Source organism: Callorhinchus milii, unplaced genomic scaffold (assembly GCF_018977255.1).
Source record: "Callorhinchus milii isolate IMCB2004 unplaced genomic scaffold, IMCB_Cmil_1.0 Scaffold3, whole genome shotgun sequence".
NCBI lineage: Eukaryota > Metazoa > Chordata > Chondrichthyes > Chimaeriformes > Callorhinchidae > Callorhinchus > Callorhinchus milii.
Window position 1 is genome coordinate 45,073,797 of NW_024704744.1, and position 14,934 is coordinate 45,088,730.

The 14,934-nt window shown below is 44.8% G+C and overlaps 1 protein-coding gene across 9 annotated transcripts in view; it reads right to left on the reverse strand.

Moving 5' to 3' along the window:
* LOC103178328 (bcl-2-associated transcription factor 1) overlaps positions 1–8,370 on the reverse strand; it is a 39,657-nt gene extending 31,287 nt beyond the window's left edge. For 3 of the 9 annotated variants that reach the window (XR_006084922.1, XR_006084921.1, XM_042332794.1), the window contains exons 1-2: positions 8,287–8,370; positions 473–569 (exon numbers count right to left, since the gene is read on the reverse strand). The gene's annotated coding sequence lies outside the window, so the exon portion shown is untranslated. Of the gene's footprint in view, positions 1–472; positions 570–2,461; positions 2,465–8,285 lie in introns of all 9 variants that reach the window. The other 6 variants (XM_042332791.1, XM_042332792.1, XM_042332788.1 and 3 more) reach the window with 4 other exon arrangements.
* Positions 8,371–14,934: the final 6,564 nt, after the last annotated feature.

Genomic DNA, 14,934 nt, shown 5'->3' on the forward strand with positions numbered 1-14,934 from the left:
AATAGTTTTAGACATGCACTTCCCAGGAATACAGTTCAGACCTGCCAAATATAAAACACTATCGCTTTCCCTCAAAACTCTGTACTGTTTAATTATATGATTAAAGCAGGGATCACTGGTTTTCATTTGTTAATGTAGCTATGTTGCTAATAATACTATTGTCACAGTGAAAGGTTAACGGACAGGGCAAATCAAGATAAAATATGAAAGAGGCACTAAATATAAATTGTAGAGATCTACTTCAAGACTTTAACCCACAAAGTTAATGATTACAGTGAATGAGATTGAAAAGAATAAATCAGAAAATATATAGCACTTCAGTGAAATAAAGCAGCACAATTGCATTAATCGGTTCATTGTCCTAGAATGTTTTGTGATTACTGTATATTAATTTGGTCACAATTTTTCAAATATATAGTTTGAATTGCCATCCACTTCAATAAAAATATCCTGAAGTGAATATTTAACTCACCTTTTAAGAGTTGTGTGGTAGGGCTACATTAAATGCTGCTTTCCACTTTGGAAACTGGGTGCTATCTGCCTTTTTGTGTCCTCCCAAAGTTTTAATTCTGCAGGTAAAGGATAAATTTCATCATTAAAATAATGGCTGCAATATACTACAATAATAAAAATCCAGACTTCAGTGCTACTAATCTAGTTAATTTAACTATTCTGTGAATCAGCTTCTATTTAACAAAATTATAATAAAATAATATTTAACGAAATTCTCCTGACAGTTGAATAATAGCAGATGGAGTATAACTTGGGGAAATGTGAAGTTATTGAGGAGGAGAGACTAGGTAGTGTTAGTGTTCAGAGGGAATTGGGTGTCCTTGTACACCAGTCACAAAAAGTTAGTATGCAGGTACAACAAGCAACGAGGAAGGCTAATGCCACGTTGGCATTCGTTGCAAAAGGGTTAGAGTACAAGAGTAGGGAAGTCTTGTTACAGTTGTATAAGGCCTTGGTGAGACCGCACCTAGAATATTGTGTGCAGTTTTGGTCTTCTTATTTAAGAAAGGATATACCCGCCTTAGAGGGGGTGCAACGTAGATTCACTAGATTGGTTCCTGGGATGAGGGGGTTGACCTATGAGGAGAGGTTGAGTAGACTAGGCCTATATTCTCTAGAATACAGAAGAATTAGAAGTGATCTTATAGAAACCTATAAGATTCTTAAGGGTCTTAACAGGGTAGATGCCGTGAGACTGTTTCCCCTGGTTGGAGAATCCAAAACTAGGGGTCATAGACTCAAGATTAAGGGTCAGCCTTTTCGAACCGAGTTGAGGAAACATTTTTTCACTTAGAGGGTAGTGAATTTGTGGAATTCTCTACCCTAGAAGGGTGAGGATGCTCAGTCCTTGAACATATTCAAGACTGAGGTTCATAGATTTCTAAAGGATAGAGGGATTAAGGGATATGGGGATAGGGCGGGTAAATTCAGGTGAATGTTGACAAGACAGAAGCCATACTCTTTGGCTTGCGTCAACATCTAAAATCTCACGTCTCTCACCTCCTCTATCTAGCCGACCTCCCCCTAAAACTCTCCGAACCCGTACACAACCTAGGCGTCAGGTTCGACCCCCAATTATCCTTCCCCCCCACATCCGGTCCCTCAATAGCACCGCTTTCTTCCACCTCCGACGCATCGCCCGTCTCTGCCAATACCTCTCCCCAAAAGCCGCTGAAACCCTGGTCCATGCCTTTGTCACCTCTCAGCTGGATTACTCTAACACCCTCCTCGCCGGCCTCCCCTCCACTACCATCCATAAAATCCAAATCATTCAAAACTCTGCCGCCCGCATTCTCATCTACATGAAACTCCGCTCCCCGATTACCCCAGTCCTTGCCAGACTGCACTGGCTGCCTATCCCAGAGAGGATCAATTTCAAGATCCTCACCCTTGTATTCAAATCCCTCAACTCCTCTGCACCCCCAACCCCCACCTCTCTGACCTCCTCTCTACTCAAAACAGTACCCGTTGCCTTCATTCCTCCGGGTCTGGCCTCCTCCTCATCCCCCGAGTCCTCCGCTCCACCCTTGGCGGCCGTGCCTTCGGCCACTATGCCCCGAGGCTCTGGAACTCCCTTCCTCACTCCCTTCACCTCACTCTCTCTCTCTTCCTATTTTCAGATTTCTGCTGAAGACCTTTCTTTTCGACCGCGCCTTTGGTCACCTTCCGCCCCCACCCCCCACCTGGCTCAGTCCTGGGATCTGTTACTGTGAAGCACTCTGAGACGCCGTCTGGCATGAAGGGCACTATATAAATCCAAGTTGTTGTTGTTCTAAATGAAATTAGCTTAGAAGATCAGCCATGATCTTATTAAATGGCGGGGCAGGCTCAAGGGGCCGAATGGCCTACTCCTGCTCCTATGTCTTATGGTCTTATAAAGATACAAGCTATAAGAAACAATACTTTTAATAATATGCAGTTCATTACCATGCCATTACTGCTGCATGACCCCCTTTCTCTCAAAAAGTACTACTATACTGCACAAGAAACCTCTCTCAAACCCTGCAAACACAGCCACTCAGTAAATCCCTACTACCACTCCCAATTGAACCTAACAAAAAAATATTCACAGCCTTCCTAAGTGCAATATCAATTTAATATAGAGAGCACTGCTAGATGCTCAATTATATATATATATATCCAGCGCCTTGGGACGTCCTCCCAACGTGAAAAGTGCTAGACAAATGTAATCTTGTTGTTGTTGTTGTATATGTACTACATAATCCATAACTTGATGTGTATTCTGTGTTAAAACCAAGATGTGAGAAAGCTTGAAAATTTTCATATTTTCAATTAAACATTGTAAAACTGCTCAATTTTATGCAATAAATTTGCAAATAAATTAGAGGCTACTTATTTTGGTCAATACCATTGATTCAAATTATAAAGTAGGAATAAAACAATGCTCATAAAACACTTTAAAATACAAAGGGTTTTGAAAAGGCATTAAATGCTACAACACAAGAATCCCATTAACTAACATTTTCTCTAACCAATTTTGAAAGGATTCAGAAGACGAGAGGAAATCCCTTTTCAAGTTATGTGCAAATCCGAACTTGAAATGTGTTTAGTTGAAATATCCCTTAAATGCAAACACGTAAGAGATGTCTATTTTGTCGTATTGATTGCTTGGGATTTCTTAAAAAGTCAGGCAATTGGGGATTCTTTCTGGTATCATGAAGTGCATAATTCCAAACTTTAAAGAATCCTGTCAGGAAAGACCTCATTGTGGACAGTATTAACCATACTATTTATTTTATCTGTTTTTAAAAATTCATGCCCCTTTCCTATGAATCACTTAAAAGAGCAGGAAAAGTAACTTGTTCCCAAATCTTTTAAAAACTACTTGAGAGCAGACTAGGTTTTGCTTGCTTTAATGTTTTCTCCCTCTTCGAGCCCAACAGAAGTTTCAGCTAAGGTAGAGTTCACCATCCTGGGAAAACACGGGACATATCCATGGCTTAACACAAATTTTTGAAAGCATGTGTGAGGGCAAGTTTAGTTAAAATCTGGTGAAATATATTTGTTTGGTTAGTTAGATGGGTCATGCGAAAAGAATCGACGACAAGCTAAGTGCTCTCAGCAGCTGGATCATACAGCCTTAATTAACATTTTATTAAGGCTGTATGATGCAGCTGCTGAGAGCACTTGAAACAACAACTTGCATTTTTATTACGCCCTTCACGCGGCATCCTGGAGCGCTTGACAGTGGTGGAGTCTGACAACAAACCAGGGGGAAAGGGAGAGGGGGTGGGTGGTGACCACAAGCACGATCAAAAAGGAAGGTCTTTAGGTGGGGTGGGAGGGGGGAAGGCAGAGAGATTGAGGGAGACTGGAATGCCTGAGTCTCGGGTCATAGTGGCTTAAGATGGCACGGCCACCGAAGGTGGAATGGAGGGCACAAGAGACAAATAGGAGGCCAGAGCCAGCCGAGTGGAGGCAGCGGGTGGTGGATTGAGGATAAGTAGGGAGGTGCGAGGGCTTGAAGGGATTTGTAAACGAGCGAGAGGATCTTGAAATCGATCCACTCAGTGATGGGAGCAACTGGAGCCTGGCAAGGACTAATGTGATGGGGGTACAGAATTTTGTGCGGGTGAGTATCCGGGAGGCGGGGTTTTTAATGAATTGGATTTTGTGTATGGTGGAGCTGGGGAGACCAGCAAGGAGGGCATTAGAATAGTCCAGCCAGGCAGTGATGAAGACGTGGACGAGGGTTTCAGCTGTATCAGTTGTGAGGTACGGATGGAGGCGGGCAATGTGACAGAGGTGCCCTGGTCAGGAAAAGGATGTAATAAATAATAATCCTTGCGTTTGATTTAGTGCTTTTCTAGACATCTCAAAGCGCTTCTCAGAATATACTGTAAAGTGAATTGACTATATATTTGTGGGTGAAACACGGCAGCCAATTGTGCACAGCAGTGTCCCACAAACAGTCATGGATTCAAGTGACCAATTTATTATTGTTTTTGGCAAGGAAGAGCCTTGGGGTACCCCTCAAGTGATTGGGCGGGGGAAAAAACATTGGCTGAGATGAAGTGCCGACAGTTGGTTAAATAGGACTCGAACCATGCGAGTGCGCCTCCCACTAAGGCGGATAAAGGAGAGGTGGTGGAGAAGGATTGGTGGGTAAAACCATGTCGAACACAGCAGGGAGGCCCAGGAGAAGGCAGAGGGAACCCTGGTCATAGAGAGAGAGGACGTCATTTGTTACTTTTGAGCGCTGTCTCTGTGCTGTGGGCTTGGCGGAAACCAGATTGGAAGGGTTTCTGTAGGGACTGGAGGGCGAGGTGTGAGCGAAGTTGGTTTGCAACAACGCATTCCAGGGCTTTGGCTAGGAAGGGCAGGCTTGAAATGGGATGAGTCTAGGTTTTTTAAGGAGAGGAGTGATGACAGCTGTTTTGAATGGGACTGAGCCTGAGGAGAGGGACTGATATCTAACAAGTAACCATAGAATACAGTGTAGACCCATGAAACACGATCACGAGTGTTCTTTGCAAGTTATGACCAATAAATTATACAGCCTGAAACAAGATGTAAATCTTTTATGATTCATTTACAACCAGTGACATTGTTGTAAATTATCCTCTCAGTTCTCAGTCACAGAATACTTTAGGTACTATGCAGCTTAATTAAATGGTACAAATAAAAATCTGAAGAGGGAGCAATAAGCTGAATTCAAAACTGCATGTCGCCCTTCCCATCATCATTCCATTCCTATCCTTGAGGATAGAATCAAACATGACATAATCCTTAGCCAATCATCATCCCATTTTTCACCTCTGCAGTTGTAACCCATTTCATATACCAAATCATTTTCAAATTTAAAAACTATACTAAGAGAATAACATTAATAACTTCAATTAATTTCACAGGAGTCCGCCTGGTGTTCCTCGCCTTTCAAGGTCATTCAGTACAAGGGGGCTCAAAATCCTACAAATTGTAATTGTATCTGTCGGCAAACAATTAACTCTTAAAAGTTCAGAATTACTCCAACATATATATCCCACAACCTAATATTTTAAATGAGTTTCTGTAACCCTAATTCTAATATAGAAATCGTAATTGAAGTGCTGTCTCACAGGAATCTATTTTAGTGAGAATAAGTTTGGCAAGAGCCAAGAGGATACACATATATGTTTCAACACAATTTGTTTATAAGCATTTCAAAATATATATTTTTAATTGCTATTATGATTAATTATTGTTTTACAATACCTATTTGTATGCTTTTGAAATTAAATGAGGATACACCCTTTTCAAGTGTGGGCCTATTGCTCAAAGTCAGGGGAAATTTTATAGGCTGTAATAATTCCCTTACCCCCGCCACCCCTCAGATTTATTCTGATCCTATAGCTTTTAGGAACAAATGTATCACAGGAGAGCAGAACTTTATTTTTGGGAAGTTAACTTTACCTTTAAAAAAACAAATCTACATAAATAATGATGGAAATAAGATGGTGGCATTCTTCACAACGAAATGTGTTAATATTTGACACAATCTGAATCAATCTGATCTAATTCTTTCTGATCCAATACGCATTATGAAGTTTCCATTCTTTAATGCTTATAAATGATTATTCTGTGGCCAAACAGTAGTGAACTATGAATAGAAATGTTTATATAAACAATGTCAGAAATGAATATTAAAAAACATATAGAGGAAATATGATGTCCATTATAATACTTATAACACTTAATTTCTTTCCATTTCAAAACATATTACAGTAAACAAAGAAACTATGAAGGGGAAAATAAGTATTTAATGTAAATGTTTTCTTTTTGCTGAGGCTTAGGTTTAAAAATTTAATATTTCATTTAATTACTCTACCAAAAACAACATGGTTACATTTGTATAGCGCCTTTCACGTCGGGAGGACGTCGGGCAGGTTGGTAGGGGGTTAGGAGGTCGCAGAGGTAGGGTGGGGCGAGGCCATGGAGGGCTTTGTAGATGAGGACCAGGATCTTGAACTGGATCCTCTGAGGTACACGGAGCCAATGGGAGTCGGGCGAGAATGGGGGAGACGGGGTCACAGAGTTTGGTGCGGGAGAGGACACGGGCTGCAGAGTTCTTGGGAGAATAAAACCCATCACTGCAACCAGTGAAAATTAAAGTCATGATCCTTCAAAATGATATAAATTATAGTCCTTACGTGTCACATTGTGCCATATCGAGTTATCAAGATGTCTCAATGCACTTCACAGGGCTTACTATCAAAAAGTATAGTGACTGTATTTGAAAGGGCAACGTGGCAGCGAACTTGCGCAGGACAATGTCCCCATAAACAGCCAGGAAGTGATTGTTTTAATCTGAGACCGTGTTTGGCCGGGACATGGGAGGAGAAACTCCTCGTCGGATATCTATCTGCACCAGTTCAGATTTACTGCAATCCGAAAACGTTGCGCCTCGCCTGCATTTTACACACAGAGGAGGGCAATCTCATTAAGTCTCCTGATGTTTAAGCGCACTGGGACGCCACCGGCGTGAAGGGTGCTGTACACGGGGCGCTTCGAGTTGTTGTTGTACCCTGCACAAGGGGCGCTACAACAACAACAACAACACAATTCCATTTATTGAGCGCCTTTCACGTCGGGAGGACGTCCCGAGGCGCTGGACAGTTGGGTCGGGACCCGAGGGGGGGGGGAATGGTGAGGGTGAGGGGAGGGAGGGAGCGAGGAGGGGGTAGAGGGGAGCTGAAGGCACGGTCAAAGAGAAATTATATATTATATATATAAATGCAAGTTGTGGATGTAGACCGCCCGCAGACAGCCTCTGACCCCCACCGCTGCAGCCGTGGAGGATTCGCTGCCCTAACCCTGTCCGGTGGGTGTGAAATGAAAGTGCTCTGAACCCCCCCCCCCCCCCGGGGCTCCAGCGCTGCCGGACACAGACTCCCACCCAAAGCTCCTCAGCCGCTGATGCGGTCACTGCTGAACAGACGTTGTGGCCTCAACAGCCAATCAACCGAACCCGCCAACAAAACACAGCCGCTTGGACTCTCTCTCCCTCCTCCTCCCCCCACACCCCACACACCACACACACCGCACCACACCCCCCACCCCCCCACACACACCGCACCACACCCACCAGCCCCCCACACCCCAACCTCCACACCCCCACCCCCCACCACACACCACACCCCCCACCACACACCCCCACCCCCACCACACCCCCACCACACCCCCCCCCCCCCCACCCCCCCCCACCCCCCCCCCCCACCCCACCCACCCGCACCACACCCCCCCACACCCCCCACCCCACCACACCCCCCCCACCCCACCCCCACCACCCACACCCCACACACCCCCCACACCCCCCACACACACCGCACCACACCCCCCCCACCCACCCGCACCACACACCCCCACCACACCCGCCACCCCCCACCGCACCACACCCGCCACCCCACACCCCGACTCTCAGCCACTATCCTCCCAACTCTCCCGCACCCCCCACTCCACACCCTCACACACAACTCCCCCCCCCCCCCGGCCTCTCCCCCCGGCCTCTCCCCCGGCCTCTCCCCCCCCCGGCCTCTCCCCCGGCTCTCCCCCCCCCCCCGCCTCTCCCCCCCCGGCCTCTCCCCCGCCTCTCCCCCCCCCGCCTCTCCCCCCCCGGGCCTCTCCCCGCCTCTCCCCCCCCCCGGCCTCTCCCCCCCCCGGGCCTCTCCCCGCCCCCACTCGGCGTCTCTCAAAACCTCGCACATCACACCCGCCGCCTCCTCCTTCAGTCGACGCGAAGCTGCTGTGTTAACCTTCTCTCTCTCTCTCTCTCACCTCCTCCTCTCAAAGCCGCCGCTCGAGCTCCGCCATCAGCCACATCACCGCCATCTTGTTTCCCGAGCGATGCGAGGTCACAGGGCGGCGGAGTCACCTCAGCCGCCCCACCACTGGGGGCGCTGTACCTCAGCCGCCCCACCACTGGGGGCGCTGTACCTCAGCCTCCCCACCACTGGGGGCGCTGTACCTCAGCCGCCCCACCACTGGGGGCGCTGTACCTCAGCCTCCCCACCACTGGGGGCGCTGTACCTCAGCCGCCCCACCACTGGGGGCGCTGTACCTCAGCCTCCCCACCACTGGGGGCGCTGCAGTGCGAGTTTTAAAGAAGGGATTTGTTTACAGAAAGTGACGTTGAAAAAAGCTGTTGGTGATGAAGGGCCGTCTTGGGCTGTGTATACTTTATTAGTATATTGTATTATATTGCAACCACTTAATTCTGGGCTCTGGAGGAGGTTTTTTTGCTGCTGTCGTCACCCCAAGACGGTCTTCATCACACTTTTTAAGTAACTATTAGTACTTAATAATAATAATAATCCTTGTGTTTGATATTGCACCTTCTCACATCATGGACTTGTCTCAAAGTGCTGCCGAGGATATGCCGCAAAGTGCATTGACTTTGCAGTTCGTAAACAAGCGCCACCAGAAAATGGCAACGTCCCACAAACAGTCGTGGAGTAAACGACTGTTTTTATTTGGGGGATGGTTGGCCAGGTCACGGGGAGAAACTCCCTTCTTTTTTCAAGTCGTGCGATTGTATTTTTAATTCCACTGAAACGGACAAGAGATGACTGCAATTTAATCTCTCATCTGCAGGACAGCAACTCTGACAGCAACTCCCCCAATCCAGCGTTCTCCCAGCACTGCACACGGGTGCCGAGCCCACACTGTGGGTTCAAAGTCCTGATGTGGGTTCAACCTTCTCACTCAGAGGTGAGAGTGCTACGAGCTGAGCCGGGCTGGCACACCAATGGATTTAACTTCTTAAAATGGTACAAACAAAAACCGGTTTGCTAACTTTTTCACAAAGATAGTGGTGCTTAAGGAGAGATGTGCAAATTGCAGGTAAGACTAAACAAAGGGCCAGTGTGTGCAGCAATGGTTTTTTTTTGGCTGTGTACCTCAGCACAGACTGACCTCTCCCCAGCATTCGAAAAATAAAGAAATTACCTACAATTTAGAAAAAGTCTTGTCCCCTATCTACAGCAGAATTATTGACTAAAATCCTTAAAATCACGCCTGTCAAGAAATTTTAAAATTAGTTCCCTTTTCCTTCAGATGAATCTAAACATTACAACAGTGACTCTTCATGGCATTATTTGATACTTTAATGTATGTCTTGCTTTATTTATCAAAAAAGAATAAAATCAGTGACGTGAATGAGGGAAAATATAACCTTTTTATAAAAAATGATAGAAAGGAAGGCTTGTTTGAAGAAATAATGTTTCAGCACTTCCTTGTACATAGCAACACACCTTATCTTTTTCCATGACTCATCTGGTTCTTTAATACAATTATAAGGAACGAGTGAATGAATTTGTATACTCAACTCTCCAACACCATCAATCTCTCCCTATCATCTGGCACCATTCCCATCCCCCTAAAAGTAGCTATAATCACCCCCAAAACTGAAAAAAACCTTCGCTGGACCCATCCTTGTTTTCTAATCAACCCATCTTCAACCTCCCTTTTCTTTCCAAGGTCCTTGAAAGAGTTGTTGCTTCCCAGCTTCGCTCCTTCCTCTTCTACCACTCCCTTCACGAGCCCCTCCAATCGGGTTTCTATGCTACTCACAGCATGGAAATTGCTCTGGTCAAGGTCACAAACAACATCCTGTCCATCTGTGACCAGGGCTCCTTCTGCCTCCTCGTCCTCCTTGACCTCTCTGCTGCTTTTGATACGTGGACCACTCCATCTTCCTCCACCACCTCTCCTTATCTCAACCTTCAAGGTTCTGTCCTTGAATGGTTCAGGTCTTATCTTGCACACCGTCTCCAATTTGACTCCGCCAATGGTTTCTCTACCAGCTCCCACACAGTCTTGTGTGGTGTTCCTCAGGGCTCTGTCCTCGTCCCCTCCTCTTCAACCTCTATATGCTCCCCTTTGGTGACATCATCCGCAGACTTTGGGTCAACTTCCACATGTACGCGGATGACACCCAACTCTATCTCTCTGCCTCCACTCTCGATTCCAGGACAATTGACGTCCTGACAGACTGTCTGTCAGACATGAAGTCCTGGATGAGAGCCAACTTTCTACAGCTGAATGTCAGCAAGACTGAGGCCCTCCTGATTGGCTCACACCAGAGCCTCCGCACCTCAGGCACTGGCAGCATCAGTATTCACGGATGCACACTCCACCTCACCAAGCCAGTCAGGAACCTGGGGATCTTGTTCGACCCTCAACTGTCCTTTCTTCCCCATATACGTGCCATGACCTGCTCTGCCTTCCCCCATCTCTGCAAAATTGCAGAATCCTCCGCCACTGCCTCACCCCTCACACTACCAAACCTGTTATACACGCATTTGCCACCTCAAGGCTTAACTACGGAAACTCCCTCCTTGCCGGCCTCCCCAACTCTTCCCTTCACAAACTGCAGATCATCCAGAACTCTGCAGCTCATGTCCTCTCCCACGTCAGGCTCCGTGACCCCATCACCCCTACTCTCACCCAGCTCCACATCCCTCGGAGAATAGAATTAAAAATCCTTGTCTCACTTTCAAGACCCTCCATGGCCTTGCCCCCACCTACCTCTCTGATCTGCTAATCTCCTATTAACTTGTCCGCTCCTCTGCTCAGCAGGTTCCGGCCTGCTCCATGTCTCCCGCCCAACCTGGCCTACCATCGGCGGCCAGACATTGCTTTCAGCCTCTCTACCCCCACCCTTTGGAACTCCATCCCATTTGACTTGCCCCTCCTTTGCATCCTTCAAGGCACAACTCAAGACTTTACTTTTCGACTGTGACTTTAGCCACTCTCCTACCTCTCTGCGCTCCCTCATCCCAACCCTGCCCCCCCACGCTCAGGTTCTGATCCCCAACTGTTCAGCACCTTGGGACGTCCTCCCAACATGAAAGGCGTTTTACAAATTTAATTTTGTTGTTGTATTTTAATACCATTTTATCACATCAAAAGATCTCAAAGTTCTTTACAGATAATTACTGTCAAGTTACATGATTGCTTGTGAATGTCAATAGGTGTGTCACCATACAACAAAATAACTTGTCAGAAAGGGTGGAGGAGAAAAGGGAAGAGTATTTGCAAAAATAGAAACCCAATAGCCTATAATAGTTTTGTTGTGCTTCTATAATGGAATTTTTTACTTATTCCAAAGTTATAATATGTTACAATAAAGTTACAATAGTTACAATATCCCAGTAAATGAGACATGAATGAAGATTACTTTTTAGGGTTTTCCCTGAAGTATTCCTCATATTTATCGCTTACTTATCCAGACCAAACTCCGTAACCACATCTCACCAGTTCTGGCCAGGCTCTACTGACTCCCCATCACCGAACGGATCAACTTCAAGATCCTCGCACTTCAAATCCCTTCACTCTCTGGTACCTACTTACCTCTCCAACCTCCTCACTCCCTCAATCCCTCCGCCTTGCCCCCCCCTCTCACCTTTTTCAAGTCTCGCCTGAAAACCTTCCTCTTCGACCGTGTTTAATAATAATAATCCTTGCATTTGATATAGCGCTTTTCACGTCTTCTAGACGTCTCAAAGAGCTTCACAGAACAACAACAAGATTACATTTGTATAGCGCCTTTCATGTCGGGAGGATGTCCCAAATCGCTGGACAGTGTACAGTGTACGGCAAGAGGAGGGTTTTGAGGCGAGACTTGAAGGAGGCTAAGGCGGGGGCGAGGTGGAGTGATTGGGGGATGGAATTCCAGAGGTTGGAATAATAATAATAATAATCCTTGCATTTGATATAGCGCTTTTCACGTCAGGAGGACATCCCAAAGCGTTTCACAGAACACACTGTAAAGTGAATTGACTGTATATTTGTGGGCGAACGCGGCAGCCAATTGCGCACAGCAGTGTCCCACAAACAGTTGTGGATTGAAGTGACCATTTTTTTTCTTGAGGGATTACTATCAGGCGTGTGGAGTAAGGAGACTTGCCCAAGGTTTCGCCCTGCCTGGAATTGCTCCATTAGGAATGAACAAACCATCAGTTACAGATTTAAAAGGGAACTTTCAAACAATACTGTACAATCATGAGAAGTTAAGATTACTTTCCTTTGGTATGGACTTCCTTATTCTTCAAACCTAGTTTCTCTTAAAAATATTCTTTGTTCTTTGAATGCTCTTTTCATATACTTATGAGTGAACTGAGATCACTTCTAGTGGTAAGGTCTGATTTATACTTCTCACATTCACCATGGACTGCCGAGTTTATTTTTTAATGTTGTTAATCAGCTGCCTCATCAATAATAATAACAATCCTTTAAGCACACAAATCTATTTGCACCAAGTGCATTTAGACTGCAGCAAGTCAAATAATTAAGAGGCTAGGATTATAAATCATAACCTCCAGATAATCTCAGTAGCAGGACATCATCTTATTCCTTTGTGAAAAGCACATTATAAACTGGATATAAGACTACTTTGCTTAGCAGCAACCAGGCAAGTTGTATAAATTTATACTTTAGTTTTCTGTTAAATGCTGCATAAAAAGTGATGGGGATTATGCCAGCTCATCTAAACCAACAGGCTGCATAAATCAGACACTGTATCCAAGTTGGAGACATTTGTAAAGTTTAGCCTTTCAATTTGATAACTGTGCAAACAGCTTACCTATTCATCTAATAACTGCTTGACAAGTTGCCTTCATGACCTTCCAACATTTAAGGCTTATACCTCAGGCACTGTGCCACTGTTGCTAGCCACACAGCAGAGTGTCAAGAACAACATTGGCAAAGGCCACCTCTCTCCCTCCCCCCGGCTCGGAGACAGTTAAGCTCCCTCCCTCCTTCTCTCCTTTCCTCCGCCTCTCACTCCCCCCCTCTCCCTCCCCTCCTCCTTCCCCACATCCTCCTCCCCTTCCCCCATATCCTCATCCCCTCCTCCCTACCTCCTTCTTTCCCTCCCCTCATTCCCTCCCCACCCTTCTCTCCTCTCCCTCTCTCTCTCCTCCCCCCTCCCAAATACACATTGTTTATTATTGGGGGATTATATTTATAGTTAAATTGATTGTTGATGTATGACAGTTGTACTTCACAGGCATGTTTGACTAGGGTATAATCTCTATTGACATTACTTTTACCTACATTCTTTGGTTATATTTTCCTTGTAAGCGCCATCTACAAGTCCAGAGTACGTTGGTGTTTGTCAAACATTTATTTAGCAAGTCAAGAATAAATCAACATATTCTAAATATGTAAAACTAATTTTGGTAAACCTCCAGATTTATGGAACTTCTCCAGGTTTATGGAGGTTTAGGATTAACATAATTCAGCACTTCATCATCGAATCATAGAATTATACAGCATGGAAGGAGGCCATTTGGCCCATTGTGTCTATGCCGGCTCTTTGAAAAGAGCTACCCAAATCAATCCCACTCTCTCCCCTTAGCCCTGCAAACTTGTCCTCCCCAAATAATTATTTAATAACGTTCAAGAGACAAGAGAGGAAAATGGCAGTAATGAACTTGAGTTTTTTTTGCAGTGGTTTGAAATAAGCCCGAATTCAGCAACACTTATTGTGCTGTATCGGGAAACACTTAAGTCACAGTTGTCCTAATTTGCCTTTAAGAAGCCACTCTTAACCACTTTACTGCTACTGGTGATCCTTAAAAAAAGTGGGAGGATATACAATGATGCATTCATTACAGGTGTTATCCGTCACTTATGTTTGTTTAAGTTAACTGCTTTCTCTCCTTTATCAACGTTTTTACTTCAAAAGTTACTATGAACTAGAATGCTCAAACTGGATATGTTTCTTCTTGGTACAAAAATAACATCTGTTTTTATTCTGCATGATTAATTTTAGCTTCTACCTTTCTAAACACAGGGCACAGTGCAGTATTTGTCAATCCATCCCTAAATTATCAGCACATCCATTTGACAGTCAAATCAAATCCCAGAATTTACCCACAGGCTCTTTGGAGGACAGGTTTTGAGACTGGATTATCTTGCTGATTTCAACTTTTTGAAGCCAAAGGTGTCCTGACAGCTTTCTGTTCAATTTTAATTAAAAATAATAATAATTCCATTTGATTCAGCACTTTCACGTTGGGAGGACATGTCAAGGCAAGAGTGCTACCAACTGAGCCAGACAGACCATGTAAACCAATTAACTCAATTTTAGGTTTAAGATGTTTTTCAATTCATTAAGCATATAAGGATAAATTATGTTAAATTATTACTCAAAGTTTTTTTTAAACGAACAGAGTAACATACAGAGCCAGAAAGTCCATCTGACAAATCCCCAAAATAAAGACCTGGAATGGCTAGAAAACTAATAAAAAATGATACCTGTTCCCACATCAATATCATGTTTATTATCCTTTTATTGGTGACACAGTCACTCCACTGTGCTCAACATGTCCACCGGAAACAGTACAAAAAGTAATTGTTGAATATTTCAAAATATTTGACTCCATAATATAAATAATAACAATTGCTTGGCAATAACGT